Source organism: Equus asinus, chromosome 2, assembly GCF_041296235.1.
Source record: "Equus asinus isolate D_3611 breed Donkey chromosome 2, EquAss-T2T_v2, whole genome shotgun sequence".
Taxonomy (NCBI): domain Eukaryota; kingdom Metazoa; phylum Chordata; class Mammalia; order Perissodactyla; family Equidae; genus Equus; species Equus asinus.
In genome coordinates, this window is record NC_091791.1 from 185,223,273 (window position 1) to 185,243,782 (window position 20,510).

Here is a 20,510-nt window from a genome sequence, read left to right on the forward strand (position 1 = left end):
ACTTTGATAAACTCCTACGTTACAGTGTTATAGCTGCTATGACAACTTTTTTTCACAAGGATGGAAGGAACTGGAGAAAGAGGCTGACTAAAATCCACAGACAAAATCATCTTATCCTCCTGATTATTAGGATGCTCTGCTGATGTGCTGTGTTCTGAGCACTCACAAAGAACACAAATTTCTTCATTCTCTGGACTGATTCAGAGAGGTCTATCTATAAACCTCTTTCGCGGATTTTTTTCTTACCAATTTTTCAATTTTATTTTTTCCAAATCCTTAACCATCCAGCCAAAATGTTAGATACCACCCATGAGTTAGAGAAAATCCATACCTCTGTCGATCTCTCTTTCCAGGCAAACTTACAACCAGATGTACTGCTCAAAGTCTTGCTCACTGGGGAGGAGTCCCTTCACCACTGTCCTTCAAGGTCATCCTTGAGTGGTATTTTAGTGCTACAGCTGCTGCTGTCCATATTTGTGACTTTCAATCAAGAGCAAAGAAAATGTGAAGCACTTTTTTGAACTGGCCATTTATAGTCAATTATTAGCTTTCGGGCAGTATCCAATTTATCATTCACTTTTTCCATTTTCTTTACTTTGTCAAGTTATTTTTTCATATGATAACTATCTTCTAGTTTCTCCCATTCCTTGGCATAAATCTCTCTGTAGAGAAAGCGTTACTTAATTCTTTCTTTTGAACTCCTGACTCGCTGAGCAGCCTTAGCAAAATGAAAGCGTGTCTGTATTTACTTACTATTTGCGAATCTGACAGTTGAGGTAGATTCTCGTTTGACAAACTATACCCTGGATATGCAAGGAGATAATGTTTTGTGTTTGTCTAAATAATTTGTGTTACTTTAGTTCAATAGTGTCCTGCTTTCCCAGGAAAGCAGAGAAAAGCTCAAGAAGAAGATTTATATTTACACGTGTTTGTATACACGTGCACGTGACCTGTAGTGGCTTCCAGATCCACACTGTGAGCTAAGGATGTCAGTGGGATTCCAGTGGAAGGATGCTCCACTTTACCCCTAAGAGTTATTTTGCTTCCAGGGGGCTTGAGTGTGGAAGTTAGGACTCAGTCTGGTAGCCAAAAATCTTAAATATCTCTTGCAAAGTTTTCTGTTATTTTCTAAGTTTATATTAATGTTTTAGTCATATTTATTGGGTTGTTTAATTATTAAATTATTTATGTATTTATTTGCATTTTTTTCCATCATTTCATTGGATATTTCAGAACTGAAGGAGTTAAACTCGAGGGCTCAAATCACCATATTGAATGAGATCTATGTTTGCTTTTTTCACCCAAGTGAAGTTAGGACATTTAATCCTATTAACCTTGACCTATCCTCCTAGTCTGCCAAGATCTTCTGTGCGCTAATTATATAACACATTGTTTTACATTTTTATTTCATACTGGCATTTAATTTAACAAGTACACCCTCTATATCTTCATCTAATTATTTGATAATCATGTTACATGGTGTAAAGGACTGATAGCTGAATGTGAGTCTCCAATATATGTCAGAAGAAATTTGAAATAAAGTGTTGAATAGAAAAAAACCTTAGAAACCTGGGGCATGGAAGCCATTTTTTTCATTGTTACTTGTTATTTCTTAAATATTGTGACTTTAAAGAAAAAAAGACAAGCTAAGACAAAATGAAGTATACATTTAAGGAGGAACATATCTGGTAGTGTCAGTCTTCATATGTCCTGTTGAGAAGGAAAGGAGAATTGAGGCCAGAATTGTTACACATGTGGAGCACCATTTTCGCAAGTGAAGAGGGGCAGTGGTGGGAAATAAATACTCATTGCCGGATTTCACCAGTTCACTGTGCTGGGAATATTGGCTGAAATATGAAGTACTCCCTCTTTTGTATGAGGGCACAAAATTGTGCAGTAAACAAGTTCGAATAAATCTCTGGTCTGAACAGTCTGAGCAGATGCTCATGTTTGGAAGTAGAGCACCTGTCAAGTACTTTGAAGTCAGCAGACCACGTGACTTTAAATAGGGGTAAAAGTAGTCAAGGGAGCGTTAGAAACAAATGGGCGAATAAATGAGGGGGAGAGAGAAAGATTTTCGAAATGTAGATGGAAATCTTTGGAGTTCATATCAAAGCAATGCTTCTAAGTGAAAGCAGTGGGTCATCCATAAACAGCATGTAATCAAAAACTAATTTTAGTCAGGTTCAAAAGCTTTTTTCAAACTTTGAAAATGTGGCTTTCAGTACTCCTCAGAATTCACTGTCTTGAAGTATAATGAGGTGACCACTCTGTAAAGATATAAATCTCAAAATGAGCTCAGAAATTATATAATCTTCCATCTTAAAAAAACAGCACAAAAGATATAAAAGACCCCCATGAATAAAACCTGTTCCCCTGGAGTAGGGGAAAGGGGACTGGTATACATTGCTGTGAACTCAGACTTTAGACTCGGCTGCACACTCTAAGTGTGAGTTGTCAGTCTTCCGTTATTCCTAGAACATGAGTATCTCTGGACAGGTGGGGTGGTGTTGACTGACAAGCGTCTCTCATATATGCTGTTGGCAAAGAGGCACTACTTCCTTTGGCACTCTCAGCAAAGAAAGTTATATGCACCCACCAAGAATGCATACACATTTGGATGCATGAAGTAAAAGGAAACACGTACTGGGTATACATAGACATATATGTATATGCATGTGCGTGTGAATATGTGTGTATGTATAACATTTGCACGAGCATTTATGTGTCCATGTGTATGCATGTGGATACTTGTTATAATGCACGCATGTGGATATTGGCCAGAGGATATTAAAAGGAATTTTTTGATTGCCTCTGATTTGGGGAATGGGGCCCAAAGCTGAGGAAAAAGAAACTAATGATACTCATATTCTGCAGCGATCCAGCGAAAACTGGGCTCAGAGCTTCCTCAGATTGCTGGTATAGAATCTTGGGCCTGGTGGGATTTGCAGTGCTTATTCTGGGAGGCAGTTCCTCTGCCTCTGTGCGGGTCCACCACTGCACCGAAGAGAAACTCACAGAGGTTAGATGTCTCCAAGAGGGGCATCCTTTTCCCCTCTTTTTGGAAAGAATATATTTTTCAATTGAAATATAATTGACGTGTCACATTGTCTAAGTTTAAGGTGTACAGCATGTTGATTTGGTAGATTTATATATTTCAGTATGATTGTCTTTTTTCCCTTATTTTGACAGCCCTTTCCCTCCTTGTGGGACATCCACGCAGTCAGTGATTTTCCTGTTCAGCCTGTGCCTTCCTAAGGAGGGGGAAGGTAGAGGCAGCAAGGCACAGGGTGGAAGGGCCAGGGGAGCAATGGCAGCCCCTCCTTGGCAGGGCTAGGATAGGTGCATTTTCTTTGAGCCTAGTGGTTCCTTGGGAAGCTGCCTAGACTTGAGTCATTTCTTCGCCTCTCATCCCCCAGGAGGATTGCGCTGAGGAAAGGAAACCCAAGCAGGAAGCTCTGGGGAGTGCAGGGTGAAGGGGTTGATTCCAGCTGGTTTTCCAACTCAGGGAACTGGGAAGTGGGGAGGCCCTGAAGGCACTTTGAAGAATTCTCACACACACTCTACCACAGGGCCAGCACTTGAAAAAAATCTCAGTTACGTCAGTGACTCAACAGTCAAGTTAGTGTTAGTTCGAGAAGTATCCACAGCCCGTTGTTAAAACAAATCTGAGCTTTGTTCCAGCCCACTGTCTGCCCAGTGGTGAAATGCCAGGGCTGAGAAGAGGGCAGTATGAAAAGACACAAGGACGGGATCTACGCCCCCTGCAGTTTAATCCCTGTCATCTGCCCTGAAATGGCCGGGAAAGCCTGACTCACAAAGGAGACTGGACTATTACACTGGAAGGACGGAATTTTATTAACTGAAAGCAATCCGAAAGTTCTAGGATCTGGCCAAGGTAACAACCCACTTTAGGGATAAATATAAATTTACATGTAATAGGAAACAGTGAATGATATTTTCTGGATATAGATGGAGGGGGGAAGCCAGGAAAAGGCAATAGGGACTTTTTTTTCAGTTATTACGCCAGAGGCACATTTTAAAAATTTATTTCCTGCCTGCGCACCCTCTCTGTCATACAGATGAATTACTATGTTTGAAGAGTTGCTGCTTTAAAATAGCTAAAATAATTTATCTTAGAGTTTATAAAATGATATTCAGTGTTGTAGCTTGTAATGCAGACCAATGAAAACTAAATGCTGGTATAATTCTAATTTAATTCTGTCTTGTGGGCCAATTTTTCACAGATATCCTCAAGGTTCAAATTGTAGGAATTGCGTGTGCGTAGGCATGGGCATACACACTGCATGGGCATGTGGTGCAAAGAACTTTATTTAGCATTTGAAAAAACATCTTGCATCATCTGAAAAAATTATACTGCCCAATAGATGGGTTTTTTATTTTGTAAAGCACAAGAAAATGTTGAAAAAAGGAAATAGGTGGGCATACGCTTGTCGTTAGTGCACTCACGATAATGCACTTGTAAAAATCCCATAAAGCACCAGTAACAACTATGTTAATCTGTTTTTTTTTTATTTATTACTGAGACCAAATCAAAGGAAAACTTGACTCTGTCATACTTTTTTTCTCCTCTGACAATCCTTCAAATAGTGTATCAACTATTGTGATATTTTAATATTACGCATTTCACTTGGGAAAATACAGATTACAGCCTAGGGAATATGGAGTACCACCTACCCAAGAGGGCTGCTTCCGTGGGCTAGGATTGGGATGAGTGGGACCAGATTGTACAAGAGCTACAAACCCAGGGAGAAAGGTCCTTATTCTGTTCTTTCTTCCAGCACCCTGTTACAGTACCTGCCAGCACCATATAACCTGGTCATGAATTTGTTCCTAATCTCTGCATTTAGAGTTATGAACAAAGGTAAAATAAAGAATTTAAGTAAAATAAAAAGAATTTAAAGTAAAATAATTTAAGCTAAGATAAAAGGATTAGAAGCAATAATGTTTATCATCTTCCTGGAAGATATGCCCTGTGTCTCTCCGTGTTCTCTTCCTTGGGATTTTGAAAGAAACTCAGATAGTGGAGTGGAGAAAGTAAGAAATAAAGATAAGAAAATAAGATTAAAGTAAATTATTTCTAGGCATAATGTGGCACTGTTTTGAAAAAAATCATTTAGTAATGAGTGTTTTACAAATGAATGAGTATTTGGTTTGTAAAGAAAGTGACATGAGCTTGCCTTACACTCATGTGAGAAATGTTGACTTCTAAAAGGTAACATGAAAAATGTCAGTGACCCTCAATGTGGGTCTTTTGCTTGACTTATTACCACTATACACATGACCGGAAACCCTTCTTTGTCTGAAGGAGAGTAAAAGGAAAGCAGTTTCAAAATATGATGTCCTTTTTTTTTCCTTAGGTGAGCCAGGCTCTTGGAGAATTTGATTTGTCATTGTTTATTTTACAGTAGTCCCTCCTTATTCTCACGGAATACCTTCCAAGACCCCCAGTGGATGCCTGAAACCATTGATAGGACCAAATCCTATACATACTGTGTTTCTTCCTACACACACACACCTATGATGAAGTTTAATTTATAAATGAGGCACAGTAAGAGATTAACAACAGTAACTAATAATAAAATAGAAAAATTATAACAATATACTGTAATAAAAGTTCTGTGAATGTGGTTTCTCTCTCTCTCTCTCAAAGTATCTAATTGCACCCTACTTGCCCTTCTTGTGATGAGGAGATGATAAAATGTCTGGCTGATGAGATGAAGTGAAGTGAATGACGTAGGCATTGTGACCTAGTGTTAGTCTATTCCTGACCATCCCTCAGAAGGAGGATCATTTGCTTCCGGACCTCAGTTCCCTGTGGGTAACAGAAATGGTGGAAAGCGAAACAACAGCAGATAAGGAGGCACTACCGTATATCTTTTTTCTGTAGCTTCAGATTCAATATTGAATTTTGTCAGTCTCCTCTGAATGTCCTTGGTAGTTCCAAATAGTCTATTCTATATACTACAGAACAGAGTTTCAATTTCATAAATTAGTCAGAATTTCCATAATTTCCATTTCCTCAGGCTGTTCTGTTAAGAGTTTCCCACTCTTTCACATATAAACAAAAGACTTTTCAGAGCGGAAAGCAAAGTGAATGAATTTGCTGAGTATATGAGTAGATGTGAAGTCCTAGCTAAGTTTCTTTTAGCTCTCAGAATACATTTTTTGAAAAGAAGCTTTCTCACAAAAGGTAAATGTTTTCAAAGTGTTTTTTTTCAGAACTGTATAATTCTTAAGATAATGCGATAACACTAACTTCAATAGCAATGGCTGTATTATCTGCGTGGTATCTCTCTCTTTTACATTCCCCCATTGTGCTTACTACTAGTCCTTGCAACCAGGGGCAGCCACCTTGCTTTTCCTCTGGGGATGCTCTACCAGGCTTTCCATTCAAATATTCTTCTCAAGGCATATGCATTCTTGGAGGAAGGACTACAATTCCAGGCTAAATATGAACCAAACGTTTTACTTTATAGTAACAAAAGCGGTAAAATTTGTGGGAAAGATATAGTTCAACTCACCATAGTTATTTCTGTGGAGGGACCTGAACAATGATTAGCTTTTTTCTTCCTGGTCTGAATGCCTTGTGAACCTATTGCTATACCCTTGCTGAGGTCTTTCGATTGAACTTCCCTGGCTTTCCCTAATTCACTTCCTAACCAGCAGGTATTGCTAAAGCGTGCTGAGTGCACACATTCTCAGGTTTGATAATACAGAGGGGAACAGGCAAAGAATCACCAAATCAAGATATACACGCTGTTCTTGCTAAAAATAGTCACATCCTGGCATTGTTTCTTTCTAATTCTTCCTCTCTTCCATTCATCCATATAATTTCAATCTATAATTTTAATTCAATGATTATTTGGGAGAGTAATTTGGGCACGTGCATTAACTTTGGAAGGCAACTCTGAAATGTGCGTTAACTATAAAAGAAATCCCTCTTGCTAGAAAGAAATATCCAGTAATCTATTAAATGCCCCAGGATGTCTCTGAAAGATATAGACAAAACTGCTTCAATCCAGTAGGTTCACTGCATAGCCTTAAAGAAGTTAAAAAATATTTCTATACCTTTTTTCTTACCAGTGTAAAAGTATTTATGTCAACAAGGAATTCAAGTAACATGCATGTAGGTTAATGACTGAATGTCTCTGAAAGTTTTTGTTCTCTTATAGAAATTAATACTATTAGTGAAATTTCTTTTCTGGTTGTTTCCAAACAAGCTATTCCAGAAAAACATTCAGGCAATGGTGCCATGGAATAAGTTGCTATTATTTAATCATACCTGTTAAATATTTCAGTATAGTAATATGCACAAAACATCAAAATTACAGATGTGGAATGCCAAATCTTTTATTGGTGCTCAAGTGCAATTTAAAATAGCCTTTACAGAACTCTTGTGTAGCACTCTCAGACATAAATATTTTCTGCATGCATCAATAATGAATATCCTTTTTCCCTTTGTCCCTTAAGTAGGGAAAATTGTAACCTTGCCGTTGTATTGTCTTAGAGGCCAGCTGAGACAGCCAAAAAAGTCATATCCTTCAGAGGGCTAAAGAAAATAATTCTAAGTGAACAATATTGTTATTCAACTTTCACACAATTAACTCTTGTTGATATTAAATGTTTTAATAATGTGTGATTCATTTAGTGTACAAAGCCTGAGATAGAATTATTTTTTGATTCAATTAAAATAAATTCTACTCAGTGATAGGTATTTTATGTTTATTTTTTTGTCATACAAATATACAAGATAAACGTGTTACTTATATTGGTAGTCAGAATTTAAATTTTATTCCAAAATGTTAGTGTTCAGGAGATCTGGATGTATTCCAGAAATGCCAATCAATAATGAATGAATATTGAATGAATATGAAAATTCATCTTCAATATGAAAATGAAAAATTTTCCCTTCACAATGGCAAATATATAATGATGCAAATAAATTATAAATATATAACTAAATAAATAAGTAAATAGGAGAACTAATAATAAATCAATAACTCCTATGTGATATTTTTTACAGGCCAGTATAGGAAATATATAAAGATGTTATCTCTTGTTGTCCTGCTTGGTAAACCTGAATGTGGAAAGAGAATTCCTGGAGCATACTGTATAACAAAGAAGTAGAATAGCTTTACTGGACGGGGACAGCTATCTGTAAAGTTAGGGCTCTGGAAACACATTGCCTTGTTTTTCTCTTCCAAGGAGTTCATCAGTCTCGCTGGTTTAAGTATGTCTGTGTGTGTGTGTGTTGGGTTGAGGAGGGCAGTGTTGCACACGTGTATCCACTTATGGCATTAGATAGTTTGCATTATTTTATGTCTGATTTGTTCCACTCAGTGCCACATTTTAGAGATCCATTCATGCTTTGCATAATAATTGATTATTTGTATAGCTGTATGATATTCCATTGTATGAAAATATTACAATTCCTTGATGAATACTCGTCTCATGGTCCTCTGTGGGGCTGTTGTGAATAAAGGTGCCTTCAACATTCTCATCCCAGTCTTTTGGTAGACGTATGCACTCACTTCTTGTATCTACTTCAGTGTTTAGTTTCTAATCATGGGGTAGATGGGTATCTGGAGCCACCTCATATCAGCTCAATAGGACTGCTTGTTAAATTTTTAAGTATTTCATGATTGTCAAATAGAGATATTATTAAAAATTAAATTATATTAATTTACACTTATATTAAAAACAAAGTGACTAAATTCTCAGAACTCATCACATGGTAATTACTTTCCTATATTTTAATATTATCTATGCTATCGAGGTAATTTATGTCTTTTATATCTGTGTGGTGGAAATGCTGTATTAAGGCGTGCTGTTGTGGACCTTTTTCCAGCTCTGCATTTGGTAATGTCATAATGAATATGAAATCAGATATGGTGGGAGTATTTAGACCACAGAATTTGGTAACTATTAAAATCAGGACTGTTTTTTTTCTTGTCTAGACTTGAGAAACTTATGGAGAAGATGTTACTTATGCAGAGTAAACTTTAAAAACATGTCACATCTACAGACATTGCCTTATGAATAGCACAAAAACGTGAACAAATATTCTGCTCATTTTCAAAAACTTATCTGAGTCAGCAAATAAGTTGCACAATCATTGATCTCACAGTGACATTCACCTTTGTTGTTTCACTTATATCTTGTTGATTAATGTAAACAGAAATATCAACAAATATTTAGGTCAGAGCTACGCTTGTTCATCAATTACAACTACAGGTTATCTGCAGATGCAATAAGAAATCCTTGTTAGGCTAAATCAGTTATAGAGAATTTACAATAAAAAGAATTATGTATTTAGTATTATTTGTACACTGAGTGCTATACATCATTTGTATCGGCAAAATTTATAATTGTTATATGTACTTAGATGCATACACTTCTTTTTCAGAGAACTGCTTGTTACACATTTTGCAAAACACAACTTAAAAAGTAGTTAATTGGAAACCAATTGCTAATAAGCAAGCAAAATAACAAGTGGGGCAACATCAAACTAAAAAGCTTCTGTACAGCTAGGAAATCACCAACAAAGTGAAAAGGCAACCTATGGAATGGGAGACAATATTTGTAAATTATATGTATGATTAGGTGTTCATATTCAAAATATATAAAAACTCTTGCAGCTCAATAGAAAAAAACAATAATGAACAATCCGATTGAAAAATGAGTAGAGGATCTGAATAGACATTATCCAAAGAGGACATACAAATGGCCAACAGGTACATGAAAGGTTGCTCAAGATCGCTAATCATCAGAGAAATGCAAACCAAAAGTACAATGAACTATCACCTCACACCTATTAGAATGACTGTTAGCAAGAAAGACAAGAAATAAGTGTTGGCAAGGATGTGGAGAAAAGGTTACCCTTGTGCACTGTTGGTAGGAATGTAAGTTGGGGTGCAGCCACTATGGAAAACAGTATGGAGATTCCTGAAAAAATTAAAACTAGTACTACCATATGATCCAGCAATTCTACTTCTAGATATTTATCCAAAGGAAACAAAATCAGTATCTTGAAAAGATATCTGCACCCCCATCTTCATTGCAGCATTATGTACAGTAGCCAAGACATGGAAACAACCTAACTGCCCACCAAGGGATTCATGGATAAATAAAATGTGGTAGATGTATATATGGATAAATGGAAAAGTAAAATGGGGTATATATAGATACATACACACACAGACAGTGGACTATTATTCAGCCATAAAAGAAGGAAGTCTTGCCATTTGCAACAACATGGATGGACCTTGAGGGCATTATGCTAAGTGAAATAAGTCAGAAATAGACAATACTGTATGATCTCACTTATACATGGAATCTAAAAATAACAACAAAATACCTACTTAGATAGGGAGAACAGATTGGTGGTTGCCAGAGGTGATGGTTGGGGTTTGAGCAAAATAAGTGAAGGTGGTCAAAAGTATAAACTTGCAGTTATAAGGTAAATAAGTCCTTGGGATGCGATGTACAGCATGGTAACCATAGTTAACAATACTGTACTGAATATTTGAAAGATGCTAAGAGAGTAGATCTTAAAAGTTCTTATCACAAGAAAAACAATTTTTCTAACTATGTGTGGTGATGAATCTTCGCTAAACTTATTGTGGTAATCAGTTCACAGTATATAATTCAAATTATTATATTGTACACCTAAAACTTATACAGTGTTATATAGTCATGCATCACTTAACGACGGGGACATGTTCTGAGAAATTCGTTGTTAGGCAATTTCATTGTTGTGCAAACATCATAGAGTGTACTGAAGGGGAACAAAATTTGCCACCCCAAAATGTGTTTCTTTAACTTGAGAATGATTTTAGGCTGATTTTTTTTTGAGGAAGATTAGCCTGAGCTAACGTCTGCTTCCAATCCTCCTGTTTTTGTTGAGGAGACTGGCCCTGGGCTAAAATTCCTGCCCAGCTTCCTCCACTTTATATGTGGGCTGCCTGCCACAGCATGATTTGACAAGCACTATGTAGGTCTGCGCCCAGGATCAGAACCAGTGAACCCCAGGTCACCGGAGTAGAATGTGCGAACTTAACTGCTGCACTACCGGGCTGGCCCCAAGCTGATTATTTTTAAGAAATAAAAGACTTGGAAAGGGTTTCTTGTTACCTTCCCCTTAACTGCCTAAAAGAATTTAGGTTAGAAACCTGTCTTAGGAAGGGAGCTTTCATGATAGCATAACATGAACTAGATGGTAGACAGGGAGGAACATAGAAAAGCCTGTTTGCTGGGCTCCCCTCTGTGTTCATCTGTTTCTGTGTGGCCAAACAAACACTAGTTTTCCAAAGATTTGCCTCTTTTCACCTACCTGTGAATTGCCTCTCTTCCCTTTGGCATCCCTGACTCTCCCCACCCCAACGTTTTCTTTTGTCTTTAGCTGAGGATGGTAAATAAGGTGAGGGCTTCAGCCATTTTGGTGAGTTACTCAGTTGTCTTGGGTTTCTCCTGTGTATATATGTTATTAGACTTTGTTTGTTTTTCCCCTGTTAATCTGTCTCATGTCAATTTAATTCTTAAACCAGACGGAAGAACCTAGAAGGGTAGAGGAAAATTTCTTCCTCCCATATAGTGCTTATACAAACCTAGATGGTATAGCCTACTATACAACTAGGCTGTATGGTGCTAATCTTATGGGACCGCCATGGTGTATGTGCTCCATCCTTGACCAAAGCATTGTTATGCAGTGCACGACTATATATCAATTATATCTCAATAAAAAAATAATTAATGACTTGGAAAATCAGATGTGGAAAAATATTTGCAGCGAGTGGCAAATGAAGATGATATCTTAATAGTCTTAGTTGTATAAATAGTTTATATAAAATAATAAAAAATACGAACGGGCCAATAGGTAAAAGAGCCATGGAGATGAACAGATAACTCATAACAGAGGGAAAACAGATGACGTACTCATGAAAAAATTTTGGCCTTGCTAATGATTAGAGAAATGCAAACTATCACAATGCAACTTTCAAATTAATCAATATTTTCAAAATATGTAATTCACAATGATTTTTTTACTGTTCCTCCTTCCACTGATGTTACAATGGAATTTATACAGATTTATTAATTCAAAGAGTGTTTCCATTTGCTCACTTTAACATGTAGAGGAAAATTATGAGTTGTTATCATCCATCATGAAGATGACTACAGTTTATTATGGGACAATGCTAAGTGCTTACGTACACTTTTTTTCAGCTTTATTGTGGTATAATTGACAAATAAATGGTAAGTTATTTAAAGTGTACAATGTGGTGATTTTATATATGCAAACATTGTGAAAGGATTCCCTCTCATTGAGTTAATTAAGAAAGTCATCAGCTCATGCATTTACTTTTTATTTTTCTTGGTGAGAACTGTGGGGAAAGAAGACATTTCCTCTACCCACTCTGGGTCCTTCTGCCCAGACAACAAATTAAATTCACATGAGACAGAATAACAGGAGAAAATTAAACAAAGCTTTATAACATGTATACATGGGAGAGGCCCAGCAAAACTGAATAACTCACCAAAATGGTGGAAGACCTCACCTTAAATACCATCCTCAGCTCAAGACAAAGGAGGATGTTGGGGGTGGGGAGAGTCAGTTATGGGAGATTACCAGAAAAACACAGCAAACAAGGATAAGGTTATTATGCAGATTTAAGTCCTTGGCTTATGCATTGATAAGAGTTTCTAGAGATAAGGTCATCCCCCCTTCTTCCTAGTACAGAGAGGGAGATAACTTTACAGATGGAAATTTCCTTTACAAATGTAATTGTCTCTCAACAAAGGGTAATGTCTACTTCTCAGAATTTCTCTCATGTCTCATGGTTAAAAGTAACCAGCACTAATTAATTGTCATGCCAAAGAGATGTATCTTGGGTTGGCCAATTCCAGTCCCCTCAGTCCCACCTTTGAAACTTTTAAGTTTCACAGTGCTTTGAAACTTTAAGAAGTTTTATAGTCCAGAAGCTGAGTGGTAGATTGTTTCATCTCACTGAACACATTTCTTAGTCCTGGTAATAGATCAGTCCAGTTAAAGTCATTTTAGGAGGCGGTGATGCAGGTGTCCTCCCAAAGTTAAACCTATGTTTTGGAAGCAAGCAATCAGGTATTTAATAAGTATTTCTATGGAAATAAAAAGAAAAACAAGGTTAATGGTTGGAGCAAATTATAAATCAGTTCCTGAGCCTGGGGGCAGCCAGTCAAGGTTTCTAGATGTCAGAATCGAAGCATCTTTTGCAGCTTGAGAGGTCTCTGATCATGTCATTGGGCACTCAAGTATCTTGCTGAGTGGCTCGCACCTTACACAGCAACAGATATGTATCTTTCTTAAGTTTATATCAAGTTGTTCAGCTTCAGTTTGCAAGGCTTCAGGAAAAAGGGCAGGTTCAGTTTTCAGTGATTCTGAAAGAAAATGATGGAAAAAAATTGAAAACGTTTGTTTGGAGATTTGTAACCAGATATTTCAGGTGACTAGAAGGATTCAGGATCCAATCCAGTTCACAAGCAGAAAAAACCTCAAACACAATTAACAGAACTAGGATCCACAAATGTGTATTATAGTTTTTTTACTGAAACATAATTTTTCTCTTTAAAATCACCCTCATTTTTACCAAAGAAAGCCAGATTAAGACTAATTGGTTTGCAAAATAAATTTAATTTCAGTAAACTTGGCCCAATTATTTACATAGGTGCAGCAAGAATAGCAATTGATCATATAGGCTCTTTTAAATCTGCTTTGCTGGAATTTTTTATGAGGAATCTCAGATTGAACTTTAAAGTCTCTCAAGGCCAGAAAAGCCAAACCAAGGACTTGCCATCAGATTTTGCTTGCAGTACCTACAGATTAAGGTGGATTATTCTCTTCTCTTGAGATTTCCCAAAATATTGAGGTTCCTTGCACCTGCCAGATAAGTGAGCTTCCTTACTTACCAGGTAAGATTGCTGGAATCTCTGTAAACGAGGTACCAGGCCCATATTTCCAAGTGACTTTACTCCATAAAGTCCAATCCTTGTTTCTTAAAAGCTGTCTGGTCATATCTGAGTTTATGCCTTTTTCTCTGAAATATGACATTCCAGTCAAAGCTTTGGTAAGATAATCAATGTTTCCAATTGTGTCCTGTTAAAAGGAGAACAGATTCTTATTGGACTTATGCAAATAACTATATTGCCATGAAAATAACGGTATTTACTAAGTTTCCAAATTCTGGAGGGATCTGGTTGGGAGAGAAAGATAAATGTTTCAGTTCTGCTCTTAAAGGTACAATTTCACCAAATTGCTCCAAGTCACAGTTAGCATAAGAGAAAAAAGGAAAAGATTACCTTAAATCTGAGGGAAAAAAAATTAAAAAATCAACATTATTTTAAACACAACTCATAAAAAATTATAATCATCCTCGTCAATTCATATGGTCCTATGTAACCAATTTTTTTATCTTAATCTTCTTTAGCAGTTTTATGGGGTTATCAGTTTCTCTGTTACAATTCTATAGCTTTTAAGCAGTTCAGCTGTATGATCTGAAAGTTTATCAGAAACATGCCTTCCAGACTAAGTTTCAGAGTCCTTTCCATGAATCTCTATGAAGATGAGACATATTTGCAAAAGTAAAAAACATCAGAGTAAAACAATAACTGTGTGTAAACAACAAAAAACTCAAAAACGGAAATTGACAAAGAAATTTGGTTAATTTTGTGACATACCACACCTTAAAATAATAACCAGAATTATGCCTGATAACCAAGACGGATGAGAATTTTAGGAATGTTTTATAATTTCAAAACATTTATATCAATAACATTTACCCACACAATACCACCTAAGAAAGATTATCATCACTTATCTGACATTGCTTCCCATGTAATTTAACATGCCAAATAAGCCTACTTAGTTTATCACTTTCCTCCTTATACGAAGAGAGCAAATTTCTTTGAGGAGTCTCAGGGCCCCTCTGAAAATCCTCAGAGAAATTCTCTTCCTTCTTCCAGGTCAAAAGAAAGCATTTATTCAGGACTTGAATACATTTTTTGAGGGAGAAGCTTGTCAAAAATACCAGAAGGCTTTCAAACTCTTGTTCAAATAGGAAAAACCGCTCAATGTGAAACAATGCTCAGGTATCTATTCAAAGTGACAACAGAAACACTCAAGAGCACTTAAAATAGTCAAACAAATCTTGAGAGGCCTCTTTCTTTCTGAACACAGGAAATTATTTCAGCAAAACAGATTTTCTGTCTTTTAGGTAGACTTACTCAAAAATAGTGAAAAAAAAATTTATAACTTCTTTATCAAGAGCAGACCAAAAGCTTAAGAAAATTATCCTTCTGAGAGAGAAAAATAAATTTTAATTTTTGCACCCACTCATTTGTTAACGTTAAAATTCATTTACTTAATTCAATTTAGTTAATCTTAGTCAACTTGACCAGTATAAAGCTCTTTTCAGAATTTTTCCTTCACAAACCTTCTGTAACTTTATTTTTACCTTCAGAATTTGTCCCATGCTTGCTTTCTTCCTTTCTAGTACTTTAGGACAAATTTCTCTTTCTTAACCCAACAAACAAAAATACTTCCATTCTTTATAACTTCTTTACTGAAAACATACATTTTGCTTTCCTTGAATACACAGCTGTTTTCCTTATTAAGTTTTAGTAACTTTAATTACATATATTAATTAGAATTTTAACCCTAACAGACCATAGTAAGAACTAAAAAGATAAGCAACTAGGAAGTGTCTTTTATATCAGCATTCTAAACACTTTTCATAATTTCTAGGAAACATGCTAGTTTAAGTAATACAACACAAGGCATGTTTATTAATAGACCCAAGAACTTTTAGCCTCTCTGCAATAAGAAGCCAAAAGTAGATAAACTTGCATTAATAATTAATGTCTAATATCATCTCATTTGTAAATGATCTAGATACTCAGTGAATCTTGTCATTTAAATCAACCTAGCAAAAGTTCAAAGTTTCATGTTACCAAAGAGATTTTGGAAGTTATTTTAAATACAAATGCCATAAACTATAATTATTGCTAAAATTTTATCTATAAACTCGTTTCATTTATATCTAAATTATTTATTCCCAACAATTATGTTTAGGTTACCCACAAAACTTTATGAGAAAGACAAAATTAGCTATCATTCTAAATTATGCTGACAAATTTGTAGCAGGGATAACATGAGCTTTTTTTTTTTTTGAACTAGTAAACCCAGGCTGCATGTCTGCATCATATCCTATGCCGATAACTTTGAGGACATGTCTATCTTAATACCAACAAACTTAAACGAGCTTTCATTCACCAAAGGTTATTTCATATGACTTTAACTTGAAAGACATGTAAGTGCTTACTTTAAGTCAATTAAACAGAGCTCTTGATTTTGGCAATACCATCCAGGGGTAAAATATCACAAATGTATAACAGACATATAGACACACATAAACACACAGGTAGACACAGAGATTTTAAATTTTTGTTATGTACCAGTTGCAATACAAAATGCACTAGTTTCTGAGAAATATCTGCATTTCAGAATGGCTCTCAGGTCCTAAAGATAGGAGCAGAAAATTTACATCATACAGACACAGAGAAAGCAGTCAAGTTTTCTTTGAGAGGGAGTTTTTGGGGACATATTTGCCTTATCTGTTTCTAATGTCTCAATCTTTGTCTCAATATCTAGGAGCATTTTGGGAGGAACAGGGGAGCCCCTGGGGTTGGCAAGAGACAGGTGAATTTTGAACTGCCTTCTACAGCTACACCTCTGGCCTTGCAGAGATTTGCAAGATAAAGACAATTGCTTCCATTCCCCAAAGAACTGGATTACAGCCTGAATGACAAAAAAAAAAAAAAAAAAAAAGAGACTGACATCCCTCCAGCTACACCTTTCCAGTTGCTTCTTTACATCGGGGAAATTTTTAACTTAAGAGGTGAATCAGTGATTTGTATGTTCTAAGTTTCAGGGCCAAGTGTCACACCTTTAAAAGTCTTGCAGTCAGGCAGGGACGCATTCCCCAGTGAGACAATGTCTATCTGCACAATACAATCTATAATACAATCAGACAAAGAGATACATTCACTTTACATAAAGCCTGTAAATTTGTCACTTTTCTACAGATTTCATCTGAATTCCATCAACTCTTATACCTCTAACCGTAAGTTTTCATTAGGACTTTATCAATAAGTCTTGGTCTTACAATATTGGATAGAGGAAGTATTCCCAGCCAGACATTTTAAAACATACTCAGGCAAAGTTGATATACCCTCCTTATAAAAAAACTAGCTCAAGCATTCCAACCTTTGTAATCTTATTAACACTTACACTTTTCTATTTTCTTGATTCAATTGTAGCCTGAGTCAGGGTCTTAAGTCTAGTCATTTTTTTCTTGTGTCTCCTTTTAATTTGGCCTTTTCATAGGCACCAATAAAAATTATGATGAAAGCGCTTGCAAACTTTTTTCCCCAATTTAGAAGTTTTCCCAATTTAAATGATCCACTGTTTGGCCACATTGATGAGTAGGATCTTAACAGTGACTCATACCAATAAGCTTAACCATGGACACAAGAGGCATCTCCAAAAGATATCCAGAAAGTTCACTGCCAGAAATAGTCTAAGAAAGTAAAGGCCTTCATTGCAGTCCCACAGCAAGCAAGGAAGATTGAGACAACAAAAGCCCCTTATGAAAGCAATTGGGACCCCTTATCCCTTATGACAAACTCCCCTGAGAGCTGACACAGCTGGACAAAGACAGCTGGGGTTCTGGAACCCCAGTCTACTCAACTGGCTGCTGTAGGGGAGGAAGATATTTCCTCTTCCCAAATGTGGGTTCGTCTGGCTGGAGAACGAATTAAATTCACATGAGACAGAATAGCAAGAGAAAATTAAACAAAGCTTTATGAGGAACCATGGCCCGGGGCCTTTCTTCCCGAAGGAAGAAAGGGCACCGAAGAAGTGGGGTGCACAGAGTGGTTATATACCCCCAAACAGGGTGTTTCACATGTGATTGAAATGTCCCTCCCACAATAGTCACAAGATTGCCCTGTCGGCACGGTGCTTGATGGACACAGCAGGTAGTGGTCTGCTATCTCGGTGGGCGTAGCAGGAGGCAAGTTGATTGTTTGGAGCTGGGTGGTCACAGGTGAGCTCAGCAATCAGTTCCTAGCCTAAGGAAAGATGCTTAATCCTTAAAGAAATGCCAACGTTGGGGGGGGAGGGAAGTCAGTTACAGGAGGTTACCAGACAGGCACAATAAAATGCAGATTTAAGTCCTTGCCTTTGGTATTGATTAAGAGTTTCTAGAGAGAAGGTCATCCCTTTTCTTCTTCCTGGTACAGAGGGGGAAGCAACTTTTACAGATAGAGATTTACCTTACAAATGTAAATGTGCCCTAACAAAGGGCAAGTTCCATTCCTCAGAGCCTCCTTCCCTGTCCCAGTTTATCAAAAGCAATGAGCCTCAAATAATCCTGATGCCAAAGAGACATATCTTGGGGTGGCCAATTCCAGGTCCCCACACTGCCAAGATGTGTGCCAGTACATGCATGCTCCAGATGGTGGAGACCAGAAAGGTCACAAAGCCAGGCTCTCAAGACATAGAACAGGACAAAAGGCCCAGACAACAGGCTTATAGAGATGGCTGTGTCTTATGACAAACAACAAAAAAAGACAGAGACAAGGAAAAGTACTATATCTGGGAGGAAAAGTATCTACAACCAATGAGTACTCAACCAAACCCTAGAGTTGCTGAGTCCAAGAAGCTAGCCTCACCAAAATTTTCTCCTACTAATCTAAATTTAGGAAAGCAAAGAAACTCACCACTCTTCCTTCCATTGAACCCTGCAGGCAGAGATCTAGGAGACTGATGTGGTAAGAACTCTTACCTCCTGCCGGCTCTTGTCAGGAGTCCAGGATCTCTTGGCTGTAGCATTCCAGGAGTGAGCAGTGTCAAGCCAGTGAAATTTTATCCCATCCAAATCATCAAACTATAGGGGAGGAAGACATTTCCTCTACCCACTCTGGGTCCTTCTGCCCAGACAACAAATTAAATTCACTTGAGACAGAATAACAGGAGAAAATTAAACAAAGCTTTATAACATGTATACATGGGAGAGGCCCAGGAAAACTAAATAACTCACCAAAATGGTGGAAGACCTCACCTTAAATACCATCCTCAGCTCAAGACAAAGGAGGATGTTGGGGGTGGAGAGAGTCAGTTGTGGGAGATTACCAGAAAAGCACAGCAAACAAGGACAAGATTATTATGCAGATTTAAGTCCTTGGCTTATGCACTGATAAGAGTTTCTAGAGATAAGATCATCCCCCCTTCTTCCTGGTACAGAGAGGGAGACACCTTTACAGATGGAGATTTCCTTTACAAATGTAAATGTCTCTTAACAAAGGGTAAAGTCTACTTCTCAGAGTTTCTCTTGTGTCTGCAGTTTTTTAAAAGTAACCAGCCCTAATTAATCATCATACCAAAGAGATGTATCTTGGGGTGACAAAATTCCAGTCCCCTACAGAACGTTTAAGTTCTACTTTTCAAGCAAATTTATATTATACAATACAGTGTTGTCAACTATAGTCATGATGCTATACATTACATCCACAGACCTTGTTCATCTGATTCACAGTGATTTTGATGTTATGGTACAATGGGCATTCTCTTAAGTTCCTGATTAGATTAAAATTAGTACCAACATTTTAAAGACAGTTTAGCAAAACCGAAATCACGTCGTTTAGTGCTTAAACTACCCTGCCCATGATTACACATAATCATGGTATGCTGATAATTTGGCTTTCTGAAAAAAGTCAAGGTCTGATTTGTAACATTTTCCAATATTTGTGATGTGGGTACTTCTGCCATGTCTGATTTCAAACTACTAATTGTTTAACAATCCATTTGCAAAATTTCACAGTTGTCTCTAGCAAATTAATACAAGCCAGTACTAAGATTCCACTACATGTGACTTTTTTTCTTTCATTTTTAAATGGTGAATTTCTATAAAAAAGATAAAATTAGGAATCTTCTTTAAGGTAAAATTAATTATATTTGAGAAGAAATGGATCTGAATATAGTTTATTTTCCACATTTAAAATGTGAAATTAAAAGACTTTGGCCTTATGGATGGTAAGTTAGAAATAAACATCAAGTCTAAATACATGGTTATCTTTTAACACAGAAATTCTACTTCTGGGAATCTATCATAAGAAAATGAAAATGGATGTGCATACATTTTATCTACTGTTAGGTTCATTGAGTATTGCATTTTTTTAGCAACTATTTTGAAAAACTCTCTATAGATAATAATGATATTGCAATCCAATTATGGTTAAATCCAATTATGGATTAATAGGCAGTCATCATATGTAATATTTTAAAATGTTTTTTAAGGAAATAAAATTATTTTAGTATATAGAGTAGAAAAGAAGGTTATAAAACAGTATTTACAGTCTTTTATTAGCAAGCATTTTATGTTAACTGATTATAT

General features: G+C 36.6%; 1 protein-coding gene across 5 annotated transcripts in view; it reads left to right on the forward strand.

Moving 5' to 3' along the window:
* The window catches only part of LRFN5 (leucine rich repeat and fibronectin type III domain containing 5), a 249,541-nt gene that overhangs the window by 169,686 nt on the left and 59,345 nt on the right, over positions 1-20,510 (forward strand). The gene's annotated exons all lie outside the window — the stretch shown is intronic.